Below are 17,568 nucleotides of genomic sequence, written 5' to 3'. Positions count from 1 at the left end.
ATCCATATTTGCAAAAGAAAGAAATTGAAAAAAAAAAAAGAATCTTCAAATTAGAAGAGAAATATATACATGGAAGATTTTCGTTCCGGCCGGGACTCGAACCCAGTACCACGCGCATGGAACCCAACGGTCTAGCCATTAGGCTATCGGAGCTCTGTCGCTGGAAGTCTTAAATATAATAAAAACAAAAAATGCACCTTGGTAATTATTGATTCAAACACTTTGAAATTTACAGGTCGAATAATTAAACTGACTCAGAATTTTTCTCCCTACATAAATAATCAATATTCGCAAAAGAGAAAAATTAAAAAAAAAGAAGAAGAAATTTCAAATTAAAAACTAAAAGTATACATTGAAGATTTTCGTTCAGGCTGGGACTCGAACCCAGGGCCACTCGCTTGGAAGCCTAACACTCTAGCCATTAGTCTATGGGAGCTCTGTCGGTGGGAGTTTTAAATATAATAAAAACAAAAAATGCACCTTGGTAATTGTTTATTTAAACACTTTGAAATCTTCGTGTCGAAAAATTAAACTGACTCAGAATTTTCTTCCCTACATAAATAATCAATAATTGCAAAGGAAAGAAATTGAAAAAAAAAAGAATTTTCAAATTAGAAAAGAAATATATACAATGAAGATATTCGCTCCGGCTGGGACTCGAACCCAGGCCACTCGCTTGGAAGACCAGCGGTCTAGCCATTAGGCTATCGGAGTTCTGTCGAGCGGAGTCTTACTGCCTGACTGATACTGCCTGACTGACAGACTGACTCACTGACTGACTGATACTGACTGACTGACTCACTGACTGACCGAGACTGACTGACTGACTGACTGACTGACTAAATGACTGACTGAGACTGACTGACTGACTGCTTGACTCTCTGACTGGCTATTTCACTGACTGACTGAATGACTAAATGACTGACTGACACTGACTGACTGACTGCTTGACTACCTGACTGAGTGCTTGACTGTCTAACTGACTGGACAGGACTGACCAAATGACTGACTGACAGACTGACTGAATAAGGATGACTGACAGACTGACTGAATAAGGCTGACTGACTGACTGACTGACAGACTGACTGAATAAGGCTGACCGACTGACTGACTGCCTGACTGACTGACTGACTGAATGACTGACTGACTGACTGACCGAGACTGACTGACTGACTGACTGAGACTGGACTGGACTGACTGACTGACTGATTGACTGAGACTGACTGACTGCTTTAGTGACTAACTGACTGCACAGGACTGACCGACTGACTGACTGACTGACTGACTGACTGACTGACTGACTGAATGACTGACTGACTGAGACTAAATGACTGACTGCTTGACTGACTGGCTGAAGGACTAACTGACTGACTGAGTGACTGACTGACTGGACTGACTGACTGAGACTGAATGACTGAGTGCTTGACTGATTGACTGTCAGACTGACTGACTGACTTCGCAAAAGGGAAAAATAAAAAAAAAAGAATTATAAAATTAGAAAAAAATATTTGCATTTAAGATTTCCTTTCCGGCTGGGATTTGAACCCAGGGCGACACTCATGGAAGCCCAACGCTCTCGCCAATATACTATCGGATCTCTGTTGATCGGTGTCTTAATTATAATAAAAACAAAAAATGCACCTTAGTAATTATTGATCTAAAATCTTTGAAATCTAAAGGTCGAATGATTAAACTGACTCAGAATTTTCTTCCGTACATAAATAATCCATATTTTCAAAAGAAAGAAATTGAAAAAAAAAGAATTTTCAAATTTGAAAAGAAATATATACATTGAAGATATTCGCTCCGATTGGGACTCGAACCCAGGCCACTCGCTTGGAAGACCAGCGGTCTAGACATTAGGCTATCGGAGTTCTGTCGAGCGGAGTCTTACTGCCTGACTGATACTGCCTGACTGACAGACTGACTCACTGATACTGACTGACTGACTCACTGACTGACCGAGACTGACTGACTAGCTGCCTGACTGACTGAGACTGGAGTGACTGACTGACTGACTGACTGACTGACTAACTGACTGACTGAGACTGACTGACTGACTGCTTGACTCTCTGACTGGCTATTTCACTGACTGACTGAATGACTAAATGACTGACTGACACTGACTGACTGACTGCTTGACTACCTGACTGACTGCTCGACTGACTAACTGACTGGACAGGACTGACCGACTGACTGACTGACAGACTGACTGAATAAGGATGACTGACAGACTGACTGAATAAGGCTGACTGACTGACTGACTGACAGACTGACTGAATAAGGCTGACCGACTGACTGACTGCCTGACTGACTGACTGACTGAATGACTGACTGACTGACTGACCGAGACTGACTGACTGACTGACTGAGACTGGACTGGACTGACTGACTGACTGACTGACTGAGACTGACTGACTGCTTTAGTGACTAACTGACTGCACAGGACTGACCGACTGACTGACTGACTGACTGCCTGACTGACTGACTGACTGAATGACTGACTAACTGAATGACTGACTGACTGAGACTAAATGACTGACTGCTTGACTGACTGGCTGAAGGACTAACTGACTGACTGAGTGACTGACTGACTGGACTGACTGACTGAGACTGAATGACTGAGTGCTTGACTGATTGACTCAAACTGACTGACTGACTTCGCAAAAGGGAAAAAAAAAAAAATTATAAAAAAATATTTGCATTTAAGATTTCCTTCCCGGATGGGATTTGAACCCAGGGCGACACTCATGGAAGCCCAACGCTCTCGCCAATATACTATCGGATCTCTGTTGATCGGTGTCTTAATTATAATAAAAACAAAAAATGCACCTTAGTAATTATTGATCTAAAATCTTTGAAATCTAAAGGTCGAATGATTAAACTGACTCAGAATTTTCTTCCGTACATAAATAATCCATATTTGCAAAAGAAAGAAATTGAAAAAAAAAGAATCTTCAAATTAGAAGAGAAATATATACATGGAAGATTTTCGTTCCGGCCGGGACTCGAACCCAGTACCACGCTTTTGGAACCCAACGGTCTAGCCATTAGGCTATCGGAGCTCTGTCGATGGAAGTCTTAAATATAATAAAAACAAAAAATGCACCTTGGTAATTATTGATTCAAACACTTTGAAATTTACAGGTCGAATAATTAAACTGACTCAGAATTTTTCTCCCTACATAAATAATCAATATTCGCAAAAGAGAAAAATTAAAAAAAAAAGAAGAAGAAATTTCAAATTAGAAACTAAAAGTATACATTGAAGATTTTCGTTCAGGCTGGGACTCGAACCCAGGGCCACTCGCTTGGAAGCCTAACCCTCTAGCCATTAGTCTATGGGAGCTCTGTCGGTGGGAGTTTTAAATATAATAAAAACAAAAAATGCACCTTGGTAATTGTTTATTTAAACACTTTGAAATCTTCGTGTCGAAAAATTAAACTGACTCAGAATTTTCTTCCCTACATAAATAATCAATAATTGCAAAGGAAAGAAATTGAAAAAAAAAAGAATTTTCAAATTAGAAAAGAAATATATACATTGAAGATATTCGCTCCGGCTGGGACTCGAACCCAGGCCACTCGCTTGGAAGACCAGCGGTCTAGCCATTAGGCTATCGGAGTTCTGTCGAGCGGAGTCTTACTGCCTGACTGATACTGCCTGACTGACAGACTGACTCACTGACTGACTGATACTGACTGACTGACTCACTGACTGACCGAGACTGACTGACTAACTGCGTGACTGACTGAGACTGGACTGACTGACTGACTGACTGACTAACTGACTGACTGAGACTGACTGACTGACTGCTTGACTCTCTGACTGGCTATTTCACTGACTGACTGAATGACTAAATGACTGACTGACACTGACTGACTGACTGCTTGACTACCTGACTGACTGCTTGACTGACTAACTGACTGGACAGGACTGACCGACTGACTGACTGACAGACTGACTGAATAAGGATGACTGACAGACTGACTGAATAAGGCTGACTGACTGACTGACTGACAGACTGAATGACTGACTGACTGACTGACCGAGACTGACTGACTGACTGACTGAGACTGGACTGGACTGACTGACTGACTGACTGACTGAGACTGACTGACTGCTTTAGTGACTAACTGACTGCACAGGACTGACCGAATGACTGACTGACTGACTGCCTGACTGAATGACTGACTGACTGAGACTAAATGACTGACTGCTTGACTGACTGGCTGAAGGACTAACTGACTGACTGAGTGACTGACTGACTGGACTGACTGACTGAGACTGAATGACTGAGTGCTTGACTGATTGACTGTCAGACTGACTGACTGACTTCGCAAAAGGGAAAAATAAAAAAAAAAGAATTATAAAAATAGAAAAAAATATTTGCACTTAAGATTTCCTTTCCGGCTGGGACTCGAACCCAGTACCACGCGCTAGGAACCCAACGGTCTATCCATTAGGCTATCGGAGCTCTGTCGATGGAAGTCTTAAATATAATAAAAACAAAAAATGCACCTTGGTAATTATTGATTCAAACACTTTGAAATTTACAGGTCGAATAATTAAACTGACTCAGAATTTTTCTCCCTACATAAATAATCAATATTCGCAAAAGAGAAAAATTAAAAAAAAAGAAGAAGAAATTTCAAATTAGAAACTAAAAGTATACATTGAAGATTTTCGTTCAGGCTGGGACTCGAACCCAGGGCCACTCGCTTGGAAGCCTAACACTCTAGCCATTAGTCTATGGGAGCTCTGTCGGTGGGAGTTTTAAATATAATAAAAACAAAAAATGCACCTTGGTAATTGTTTATTTAAACACTTTGAAATCTTCGTGTCGAAAAATTAAACTGACTCAGAATTTTCTTCCCTACATAAATAATCAATAATTGCAAAGGAAAGAAATTGAAAAAAAAAAGAATTTTCAAATTAGAAAAGAAATATATACATTGAAGATATTCGCTCCGGCTGGGACTCGAACTCAGGCCACTCGCTTGGAAGACCAGCGGTCTAGCCATTAGGCTATCGGAGTTCTGTCGAGCGGAGTCTTACTGCCTGACTGATACTGCCTGACTGACAGACTGACTCACTGACTGACTGATACTGACTGACTGACTCACTGACTGACCGAGACTGACTGACTAACTGCCTGACTGACTGAGACTGGACTGACTGACTGACTGACTGACTGACTGACTGACTAACTGACTGACTGAGACTGACTGACTGACTGCTTGACTCTCTGACTGGCTATTTCACTGACTGACTGAATGACTAAATGACTGACTGACACTGACTGACTGACTGCTTGACTACCTGACTGACTGCTTGACTGACTAACTGACTGGACAGGACTGACCGACTGACAGACTGACTGAATAAGGATGACTGACAGACTGACTCAATAAGGCTGACTGACTGACTGACTGAATAAGGCTGACCGACTGACTGACTGCCTGACTGACTGACTGACTGAATGACTGACTGACTGACTGACCGACTGACTGACTGAGACTGGACTGGACTGACTGACTGACTGACTGACTGAGAATGACTGACTGCTTTAGTGACTAACTGACTGCACAGGACTGACCGACTGACTGACTGACTGACTGCCTGACTGACTGACTGACTGAATGACTGACTGACTGAGACTAAATGACTGACTGCTTGACTGACTGGCTGAAGGACTAACTGAGTGACTGAGTGACTGACTGACTGGACTGACTGACTGAGACTGAATGACTGAGTGCTTGACTGATTGACTGTCAGACTGACTGACTGACTTCGCAAAAGGGAAAAATAAAAAAAAAAAGAATTATAAAATTAGAAAAAAATATTTGCATTTAAGATTTCCTTTCCGGCTGGGATTTGAACCCAGGGCGACACTCATGGAAGCCCAACGCTCTCGCCAATATAATATCGGATCTCTGTTGATCGGTGTCTTAATTATAATAAAAACAAAAAATGCACCTTAGTAATTATTGATCTAAAATCTTTGAAATCTAAAGGTCGAATGATTAAACTGACTCAGAATTTTCTTCCGTACATAAATAATCCATATTTGCAAAAGAAAGAAATTGAAAAAAAAAAAAAATCTTCAAATTAGAAGAGAAATATATACATGGAAGATTTTCGTTCCGGCCGGGACTCGAACCCAGTACCACGCGCTTGGAACCCAACGGTGTAGCCATTAGGCTATCGGAGCTCTGTCGATGGAAGTCTTAAATGTAATAAAAACAAAAAATGCACCTTGGTAATTATTGATTCAAACACTTTGAAATTTACAGGTCGAATAATTAAACTGACTCAGAATTTTTCTCCCTACATAAATAATCAATATTCGCAAAAGAGAAAAATTAAAAAAAAAGAAGAAGAAATTTCAAATTAGAAACTAAAAGTATACATTGAAGATTTTCGTTCAGGCTGGGACTCGAACCCAGGGCCACTCGCTTGGAAGCCTAACACTCTAGCCATTAGTCTATGGGATCTCTGTCGGTGGGAGTTTTAAATATAATAAAAACAAAAAATGCACCTTGGTAATTGTTTATTTAAACACTTTGAAATCTTCGTGTCGAAAAATTAAACTGACTCAGAATTTTCTTCCCTACATAAATAATCAATAATTGCAAAGGAAAGAAATTGAAAAAAAAAAAGAATTTTCAAATTAGAAAAGAAATATATACATTGAAGATATTCGCTCCGGCTGGGACTCGAACCCAGGCCACTCGCTTGGAAGACCAGCGGTCTAGCCATTAGGCTATCGGAGCTCTGTCGAGCGGAGTCTTACTGCCTGAATGATACTGCCTGACTGACAGACTGACTCACTGACTGACTGATACTGACTGACTGACTCACTGACTGACCGAGACTGACTGACTAACTGCCTGACTGACTGAGACTGGACTGGACTGACTGACTGACTGACTGACTGAGACTGACTGACTGCTTTAGTGACTAACTGACTGCACAGGACTGACCGACTGACTGACTGACTGACTGCCTGACTGACTGACTGACTGAATGACTGACTGACTGAGACTAAATGACTGACTGCTTGACTGACTGGCTGAAGGACTAACTGACTGACTGAGTGACTGACTGACTGGACTGACTGACTGAGACTGAATGACTGAGTGCTTGACTGATTGACTGTCAGACTGACTGACTGACTTCGCAAAAGGGAAAAATAAAAAAAAAAGAATTATAAAATTAGAAAAAAATATTTGCATTTAAGATTTCCTTTCCGGCTGGGATTTGAACCCAGGGCGACACTCATGGAAGCCCAACACTCTCGCCAATATACTATCGGATCTCTGTTGATCGGTGTCTTAATTATAATAAAAACAAAAAATGCAACTTAGTAATTATTGATCTAAAATCTTTGAAATCTAAAGGTCGAATGATTAAACTGACTCAGAATTTTCTTCCGTACATAAATAATCCATATTTGCAAAAGAAAGAAATTGAAAAAAAAAAGAATTTTCAAATTAGAAGAGAAATATATACACGGAAGATTTTCGTTCCGGCCGGTACTCGACCCCAGTACCACGCGCTTGGAACCCAACGGTCTAGCCATTAGGCTATCGGAGCTCTGTCGATGGAAGTCTTAAATATAATAAAAACAAAAAATGCACCTTGGTAATTATTGATTCAAACACTTTGAAATTTACAGGTCGAATAATTAAACTGACTCAGAATTTTTCTCCCTACATAAATAATCAATATTCGCAAAAGAGAAAAATTAAAAAAAAAGAAGAAATTTCAAATTAGAAACTAAAAGTATACATTGAAGATTTTCGTTCAGGCTGGGACTCGAACCCAGGGCCACTCGCTTGGAAGCCTAACACTCTAGCCATTAGCCTATGGGAGCTCTGTCAGTGGGAGTTTTAAATATAATAAAAACAAAAAATGCACCTTGGTAATTGTTTATTTAAACACTTTGAAATCTTCGTGTCGAAAAATTAAACTGACTCAGAATTTTCTTCCCTACATAAATAATCAATAATTGCAAAGGAAAGAAATTGAAAAAAAAAAGAATTTTCAAATTAGAAAAGAAATATATACATTGAAGATATTCGCTCCGGCTGGGACTCGAACCCAGGCCACTCGCTTGGAAGACCAGCGGTCTAGCCATTAGGCTAACGGAGTTCCGTCGAGCGGAGTCTTACTGCCTGACTGATACTGCCTGACTGACAGACTGACTCACTGACTGACTGATACTGACTGACTGACTCACTGACTGACCGAGACTGACTGACTAACTGAATGACTGACTGAGACTGGACTGACTGACTGACTGACTGACTGACTGACTAACTGACTGACTGAGACTGACTGACTGACTGCTTGACTCTCTGACTGGCTATTTCACTGACTGACTGAATGACTAAATGACTGACTGACACTGACTGACTGACTGCTTGACTACCTGACTGACTGCTTGACTGACTAACTGACTGGACAGGACTGACCGACTGACTGACTGACAGACTGACTGAATAAGGATGACTGACAGACTGACTGAATAAGGCTGACTGACTGACTGACTGACCGACTGACTGAATAAGACTGACCGACTGACTGACTGCCTGACTGACTGACTGACTGAATGACTGACTGACTGACTGACCGAGACTGACTGACTGACTGACTGAGACTGGACTGGACTGACTGACTGACTGACTGACTGAGACTGACTGACTGCTTTAGTGACTAACTGACTGCACAGGACTGACCGACTGACTGACTGACTGACTGCATGACTGACTGACTGACTGAATGACTGACTGACTGAGACTAAATGACTGACTGCTTGACTGACTGGCTGAAGGACTAACTGACTGACTGAGTGACTGACTGACTGGACTGACTCACTGAGACTGAATGACTGAGTGCTTGACTGATTGACTGTCAGACTGACTGACTGACTTCGCAAAAGGGAAAAATAAAAATAAAAGAATTATAAAATTAGAAAAAAATATTTGCATTTAAGATTTCCTTTCCGGCTGGGATTTGAACCCAGGGCGACACTCATGGAAGCCCAACGCTCTCGCCAATATATTATCGGATCTCTGTTGATCGGTGTCTTGATTATAATAAAAACAAAAAATGCACCTTAGTAATTATTGATCTAAAATCTTTGAAATCTAAAGGTCGAATGATTAAACTGACTCAGAATTTTCTTCCGTACATAAATAATCCATATTTGCAAAAGAAAGAAATTGAAAAAAAAAGAATCTTCAAATTAGAAGAGAAATATATACATGGAAGATTTTCGTTCCGGCCGGGACTCGAACCCAGTACCACGCGCTTGGAACACAACGGTCTAGCCATTAGGCTATCGGAGCTCTGTCGATGGAAGTCTTAAATATAATAAAAACAAAAAATGCACCTTGGTAATTATTGATTCAAACACTTTGAAATTTACAGGTCGAATAATTAAACTGACTCAGAATTTTTCTCCCTACATAAATAATCAATATTCGCAAAAGCGAAAAATTAAAAAAAAAAGAAGAAGAAATTTCAAATTAGAAACTAAAAGTATACATTGAAGATTTTCGTTCAGGCTGGGACTCGAACCCAGGGCCACTCGCTTGGAAGCCTAACACTCTAGCCATTAGTCTATGGGAGCTCTGTCGGTGGGAGTTTTAAATATAATAAAAACAAAAAATGCACCTTGGTAATTGTTTATTTAAACACTTTGAAATCTTCGTGTCGAAAAATTAAACTGACTCAGAATTTTCTTCCCTACATAAATAATCAATAATTGCAAAGGAAAGAAATCTAAAAAAAAAGAATTTTCAAATTAGAAAAGAAATATATACATTGAAGATATTCGCTCCGGCTGGGACTCGAACCCAGGCCACTCGCTTGGAAGACCAGCGGTCTAGCCATTAGGCTATCGGAGTTCTGTCGAGCGGAGTCTTACTGCCTGACTGATACTGCCTGACTGACAGACTGACTCACTGACTGACTGATACTGACTGACTGACTCACTGACTGACCGAGACTGACTGACTAACTGCCTGACTGACTGAGACTGGACTGACTGACTGACTGACTGACTGACTGACTAACTGACTGACTGAGACTGACTGACTGACTGCTTGACTCTCTGACTGGCTATTTCACTGACTGACTGAATGACTAAATGACTGACTGACACTGACTGACTGACTGCTTGACTACCTGACTGACTGCTTGACTGACTAACTGACTGGACAGGACTGACCGACTGACTGACTGACAGACTGACTGAATAAGGATGACTGACAGACTGACTGAATAAGGCTGACTGACTGACTGACTGACAGACTGACTGAATAAGGCTGACCGACTGACTGACTGCCTGACTGACTGACTGACTGAATGACTGACTGACTGACTGACCGAGACTGACTGACTGACTGACTGAGACTGGACTGGACTGACTGACTGACTGACTGACTGAGACTGACTGACTGCTTTAGTGACTAACTGACTGCACAGGACTGACCGACTGACTGACTGACTGACTGCCTGACTGACTGACTGACTGAATGACTGACTGACTGAGACTAAATGACTGACTGCTTGACTGACTGGCTGAAGGACTAACTGACTGACTGAGTGACTGACTGACTGGACTGACTGACTGAGACTGAATGACTGAGTGCTTGACTGATTGACTGTCAGACTGACTGACTGACTTCGCAAAAGGGAAAAATAAAAAAAAAAGAATTATAAAATTAGAAAAAAATATTTGCATTTAAGATTTCCTTTCCGGCAGGGATTTGAACCCAGGGCGACACTCATGGAAGCCCAACGCTCTCGCCAATATACTATCTGATCTCTGTTGATCGGTGTCTTAATTATAATAAAAACAAAAAATGCACCTTAGTAATTATTGATCTAAAATCTTTGAAATCTAAAGGTCGAATGATTAAACTGACTCAGAATTTTCTTCCGTACATAAATAATCCATATTTGCAAAAGAAAGAAATTGAAAAAAAAAGAATCTTCAAATTAGAAGAGAAATATATACATGGAAGATTTTCGTTCCGGCCGGGACTCGAAGCCAGTACAACGCGCTTGGAACCCAACGGTCTAGCCATTAGGCTATCGGAGCTCTGTCGATGGAAGTCTTAAATATAATAAAAACAAAAAATGCACCTTGGTAATTATTGATTCAAACACTTTGAAATTTACAGGTCGAATAATTAAACTGACTCAGAATTTTTCTCCCTACATAAATAATCAATATTCGCAAAAGAGAAAAATTAAAAAAAAAAGAAGAAGAAATTTCAAATTAGAAACTAAAAGTATACATTGAAGATTTTCGTTCAGGCTGGGACTCGAACCCAGGGCCACTCGCTTGGAAGCCTAACCCTCTAGCCATTAGTCTATGGGAGCTCTGTCGGTGGGAGTTTTAAATATAATAAAAACAAAAAATGCACCTTGGTAATTGTTTATTTAAACACTTTGAAATCTTCGTGTCGAAAAATTAAACTGACTCAGAATTTTCTTCCCTACATAAATAATCAATAATTGCAAAGGAAAGAAATTGAAAAAAAAAAGAATTTTCAAATTAGAAAAGAAATATATACATTGAAGATATTCGCTCCGGCTGGGACTCGAACCCAGGCCACTCGCTTGGAAGACCAGCGGTCTAGCCATTAGGCTATCGGAGTTCTGTCGAGCGGAGTCTTACTGCCTGACTGATACTGCCTGACTGACAGACTGACTCACTGACTGACTGATACTGACTGACTGACTCACTGACTGACCGAGACTGACTGACTAACTGCGTGACTGACTGAGACTGGACTGACTGACTGACTGACTGACTAACTGACTGACTGAGACTGACTGACTGACTGCTTGACTCTCTGACTGGCTATTTCACTGACTGACTGAATGACTAAATGACTGACTGACACTGACTGACTGACTGCTTGACTACCTGACTGACTGCTTGACTGACTAACTGACTGGACAGGACTGACCGACTGACTGACTGACAGACTGACTGAATAAGGATGACTGACAGACTGACTGAATAAGGCTGACTGACTGACTGACTGACAGACTGAATGACTGACTGACTGACTGACCGAGACTGACTGACTGACTGACTGAGACTGGACTGGACTGACTGACTGACTGACTGACTGAGACTGACTGACTGCTTTAGTGACTAACTGACTGCACAGGACTGACCGAATGACTGACTGACTGACTGCCTGACTGACTGACTGACTGAATGACTGACTGACTGAGACTAAATGACTGACTGCTTGACTGACTGGCTGAAGGACTAACTGACTGACTGACTGACTGGACTGACTGACTGAGACTGAATGACTGAGTGCTTCACTGATTGACTGTCAGACTGACTGACTGACTTCGCAAAAGGGAAAAATAAAAAAAAAAGAATTATAAAAATAGAAAAAAATATTTGCACTTAAGATTTCCTTTCCGGCCGGGACTCGAACCCAGTACCACGCGCTAGGAACCCAACGGTCTATCCATTAGGCTATCGGAGCTCTGTCGATGGAAGTCTTAAATATAATAAAAACAAAAAATGCACCTTGGTAATTATTGATTCAAACACTTTGAAATTTACAGGTCGAATAATTAAACTGACTCAGAATTTTTCTCCCTACATAAATAATCAATATTCGCAAAAGAGAAAAATTAAAAAAAAAGAAGAAGAAATTTCAAATTAGAAACTAAAAGTATACATTGAAGATTTTCGTTCAGGCTGGGACTCGAACCCAGGGCCACTCGCTTGGAAGCCTAACACTCTAGCCATTAGTCTATGGGAGCTCTGTCGGTGGGAGTTTTAAATATAATTAAAACAAAAAATGCACCTTGGTAATTGTTTATTTAAACACTTTGAAATCTTCGTGTCGAAAAATTAAACTGACTCAGAATTTTCTTCCCTACATAAATAATCAATAATTGCAAAGGAAAGAAATTGAAAAAAAAAAAGAATTTTCAAATTAGAAAAGAAATATATACATTGAAGATATTCGCTCCGGCTGGGACTCGAACTCAGGCCACTCGCTTGGAAGACCAGCGGTCTAGCCATTAGGCTATCGGAGTTCTGTCGAGCGGAGTCTTACTGCCTGACTGATACTGCCTGACTGACAGACTGACTCACTGACTGACTGATACTGACTGACTGACTCACTGACTGACCGAGACTGACTGACTAACTGCCTGACTGACTGAGACTGGACTGACTGACTGACTGACTGACTGACTGACTGACTAACTGACTGACTGAGACTGACTGACTGACTGCTTAACTCTCTGACTGGCTATTTCACTGACTGACTGAATGACTAAATGACTGACTGACACTGACTGACTGACTGCTTGACTACCTGACTGACTGCTTGACTGACTAACTGACTGGACAGGACTGACCGACTGACAGACTGACTGAATAAGGATGACTGACAGACTGACTCAATAAGGCTGACTGACTGACTGACTGAATAAGGCTGACCGACTGACTGACTGCCTGACTGACTGACTGACTGAATGACTGACTGACTGACTGACCGACTGACTGACTGAGACTGGACTGGACTGACTGACTGACTGACTGACTGAGAATGACTGACTGCTTTAGTGACTAACTGACTGCACAGGACTGACCGACTGACTGACTGACTGACTGCCTGACTGACTGACTGACTGAATGACTGACTGACTGAGACTAAATGACTGACTGCTTGACTGACTGGCTGAAGGACTAACTGACTGACTGAGTGACTGACTGACTGGACTGACTGACTGAGACTGAATGACTGAGTGCTTGACTGATTGACTGTCAGACTGACTGACTGACTTCGCAAAAGGGAAAAATAAAAAAAAAAGAATTATAAAATTAGAAAAAAATATTTGCATTTAAGATTTCCTTTCCGGCTGGGATTTGAACCCAGGGCGACACTCATGGAAGCCCAACGCTCTCGCCAATATAATATCGGATCTCTGTTGATCGGTGTCTTAATTATAATAAAAACAAAAAATGCACCTTAGTAATTATTGATCTAAAATCTTTGAAATCTAAAGGTCGAATGATTAAACCGACTCAGAATTTTCTTCCGTACATAAATAATCCATATTTGCAAAAGAAAGAAATTGAAAAAAAAAAAAATCTTCAAATTAGAAGAGAAATATATACATGGAAGATTTTCGTTCCGGCCGGGACTCGAACCCAGTACCACGCGCTTGGAACCCAACGGTGTAGCCATTAGGCTATCGGAGCTCTGTCGATGGAAGTCTTAAATGTAATAAAAACAAAAAATGCACCTTGGTAATTATTGATTCAAACACTTTGAAATTTACAGGTCGAATAATTAAACTGACTCAGAATTTTTCTCCCTACATAAATAATCAATATTCGCAAAAGAGAAAAATTAAAAAAAAAAGAAGAAGAAATTTCAAATTAGAAACTAAAAGTATACATTGAAGATTTTCGTTCAGGCTGGGACTCGAACCCAGGGCCACTCGCTTGGAAGCCTAACACTCTAGCCATTAGTCTATGGGAGCTCTGTCGGTGGGAGTTTTAAATATAATAAAAACAAAAAATGCACCTTGGTAATTGTTTATTTAAACACTTTGAAATCTTCGTGTCGAAAAATTAAACTGACTCAGAATTTTCTTCCCTACATAAATAATCAATAATTGCAAAGGAAAGAAATTGAAAAAAAAAAAAAAGAATTTTCAAATTAGAAAAGAAATATATACATTGAAGATATTCGCTCCGGCTGGGACTCGAACCCAGGCCACTCGCATGGAAGACCAGCGGTCTAGCCATTAGGCTATCGGAGCTCTGTCGAGCGGAGTCTTACTGCCTGAATGATACTGCCTGACTGACAGACTGACTCACTGACTGACTGATACTGACTGACTGACTCACTGACTGACCGAGACTGACTGACTAACTGCCTGACTGACTGAGACTGGACTGGACTGACTGACTGACTGACTGACTGAGACTGACTGACTGCTTTAGTGACTAACTGACTGCACAGGACTGACCGACTGACTGACTGACTGACTGCCTGACTGACTGACTGACTGAATGACTGACTGACTGAGACTAAATGACTGACTGCTTGACTGACTGGCTGAAGGACTAACTGACTGACTGAGTGACTGACTGACTGGACTGACTGACTGAGACTGAATGACTGAGTGCTTGACTGATTGACTGTCAGACTGACTGACTGACTTCGCAAAAGGGAAAAATAAAAAAAAAAGAATTATAAAATTAGAAAAAAATATTTGCATTTAAGATTTCCTTTCCGGCTGGGATTTGAACCCAGGGCGACACTCATGGAAGCCCAACACTCTCGCCAATATACTATCGGATCTCTGTTGATCGGTGTCTTAATTATAATAAAAACAAAAAATGCAACTTAGTAATTATTGATCTAAAATCTTTGAAATCTAAAGGTCGAATGATTAAACTGACTCAGAATTTTCTTCCGTACATAAATAATCCATATTTGCAAAAGAAAGAAATTGAAAAAAAAAAGAATTTTCAAATTAGAAGAGAAATATATACACGGAAGATTTTCGTTCCGGCCGGTACTCGACCCCAGTACCACGCGCTTGGAACCCAACGGTCTAGCCATTAGGCTATCGGAGCTCTGTCGATGGAAGTCTTAAATATAATAAAAACAAAAAATGCACCTTGGTAATTATTGATTCAAACACTTTGAAATTTACAGGTCGAATAATTAAACTGACTCAGAATTTTTCTCCCTACATAAATAATCAATATTCGCAAAAGAGAAAAATTAAAAAAAAAGAAGAAATTTCAAATTAGAAACTAAAAGTATACATTGAAGATTTTCGTTCAGGCTGGGACTCGAACCCAGGGCCACTCGCTTGGAAGCCTAACACTCTAGCCATTAGCCTATGGGAGCTCTGTCAGTGGGAGTTTTAAATATAATAAAAACAAAAAATGCACCTTGGTAATTGTTTATTTAAACACTTTGAAATCTTCGTGTCGAAAAATTAAACTGACTCAGAATTTTCTTCCCTACATAAATAATCAATAATTGCAAAGGAAAGAAATTGAAAAAAAAAAGAATTTTCAAATTAGAAAAGAAATATATACATTGAAGATATTCGCTCCGGCTGGGACTCGAACCCAGGCCACTCGCTTGGAAGACCAGCGGTCTAGCCATTAGGCTAACGGAGTTCCGTCGAGCGGAGTCTTACTGCCTGACTGATACTGCCTGACTGACAGACTGACTCACTGACTGACTGATACTGACTGACTGACTCACTGACTGACCGAGACTGACTGACTAACTGAATGACTGACTGAGACTGGACTGACTGACTGACTGACTGACTGACTGACTAACTGACTGACTGAGACTGACTGACTGACTGCTTGACTCTCTGACTGGCTATTTCACTGACTGACTGAATGACTAAATGACTGACTGACACTGACTGACTGACTGCTTGACTACCTGACTGACTGCTTGACTGACTAACTGACTGGACAGGACTGACCGACTGACTGACTGACAGACTGACTGAATAAGGATGACTGACAGACTGACTGAATAAGGCTGACTGACTGACTGACTGACCGACTGACTGAATAAGACTGACCGACTGACTGACTGCCTGACTGACTGACTGCCTGACTGACTGACTGACTGAATGACTGACTGACCGAGACTGACTGACTGACTGACTGAGACTGGACTGGACTGACTGACTGACTGACTGACTGAGACTGACTGACTGCTTTAGTGACTAACTGACTGCACAGGACTGACCGACTGACTGACTGACTGACTGACTGACTGACTGCATGACTGACTGACTGACTGAATGACTGACTGACTGAGACTAAATGACTGACTGCTTGACTGACTGGCTGAAGGACTAACTGACTGACTGAGTGACTGACTGACTGGACTGACTCACTGAGACTGAATGACTGAGTGCTTGACTGATTGACTGTCAGACTGACTGACTGACTTCGCAAAAGGGAAAAATAAAAATAAAAGAATTATAAAATTAGAAAAAAATATTTGCATTTAAGATTTCCTTTCCGGCTGGGATTTGAACCCAGGGCGACACTCATGGAAGCCCAACGCTCTCGCCAATATACTATCGGATCTCTGTTGATCGGTGTCTTAATTATAATAAAAACAAAAAATGCACCTTAGTAATTATTGATCTAAAATCTTTGAAATCTAAAGGTCGAATGATTAAACTGACTCAGAATTTTCTTCCGTACATAAATAATCCATATTTGCAAAAGAAAGAAATTGAAAAAAAAAAGAATTTTCAAATTAGAAGAGAAATATATACACGGAAGATTTTCGTTCCGGCCGGTACTCGACCCCAGTACCACGCGCTTGGAACCCAACGGTCTAGCCATTAGGCTATCGGAGCTCTGTCGATGGAAGTCTTAAATATAATAAAAACAAAAAATGCACCTTGGTAATTATTGATTCAAACACTTTGAAATTTACAGGTCAAATAATTAAACTGACTCAGAATTTTTCTCCCTACATAAATAATCA

The sequence above is a fragment of the Uloborus diversus genome, unplaced genomic scaffold (assembly GCF_026930045.1).
Source record: "Uloborus diversus isolate 005 unplaced genomic scaffold, Udiv.v.3.1 scaffold_96, whole genome shotgun sequence".
Classification (NCBI taxonomy): Eukaryota; Metazoa; Arthropoda; class Arachnida; order Araneae; family Uloboridae; genus Uloborus; species Uloborus diversus.
The sequence above is the reverse complement of the archived record's forward strand: the minus strand, read 5'-3'. Positions refer to the sequence as shown.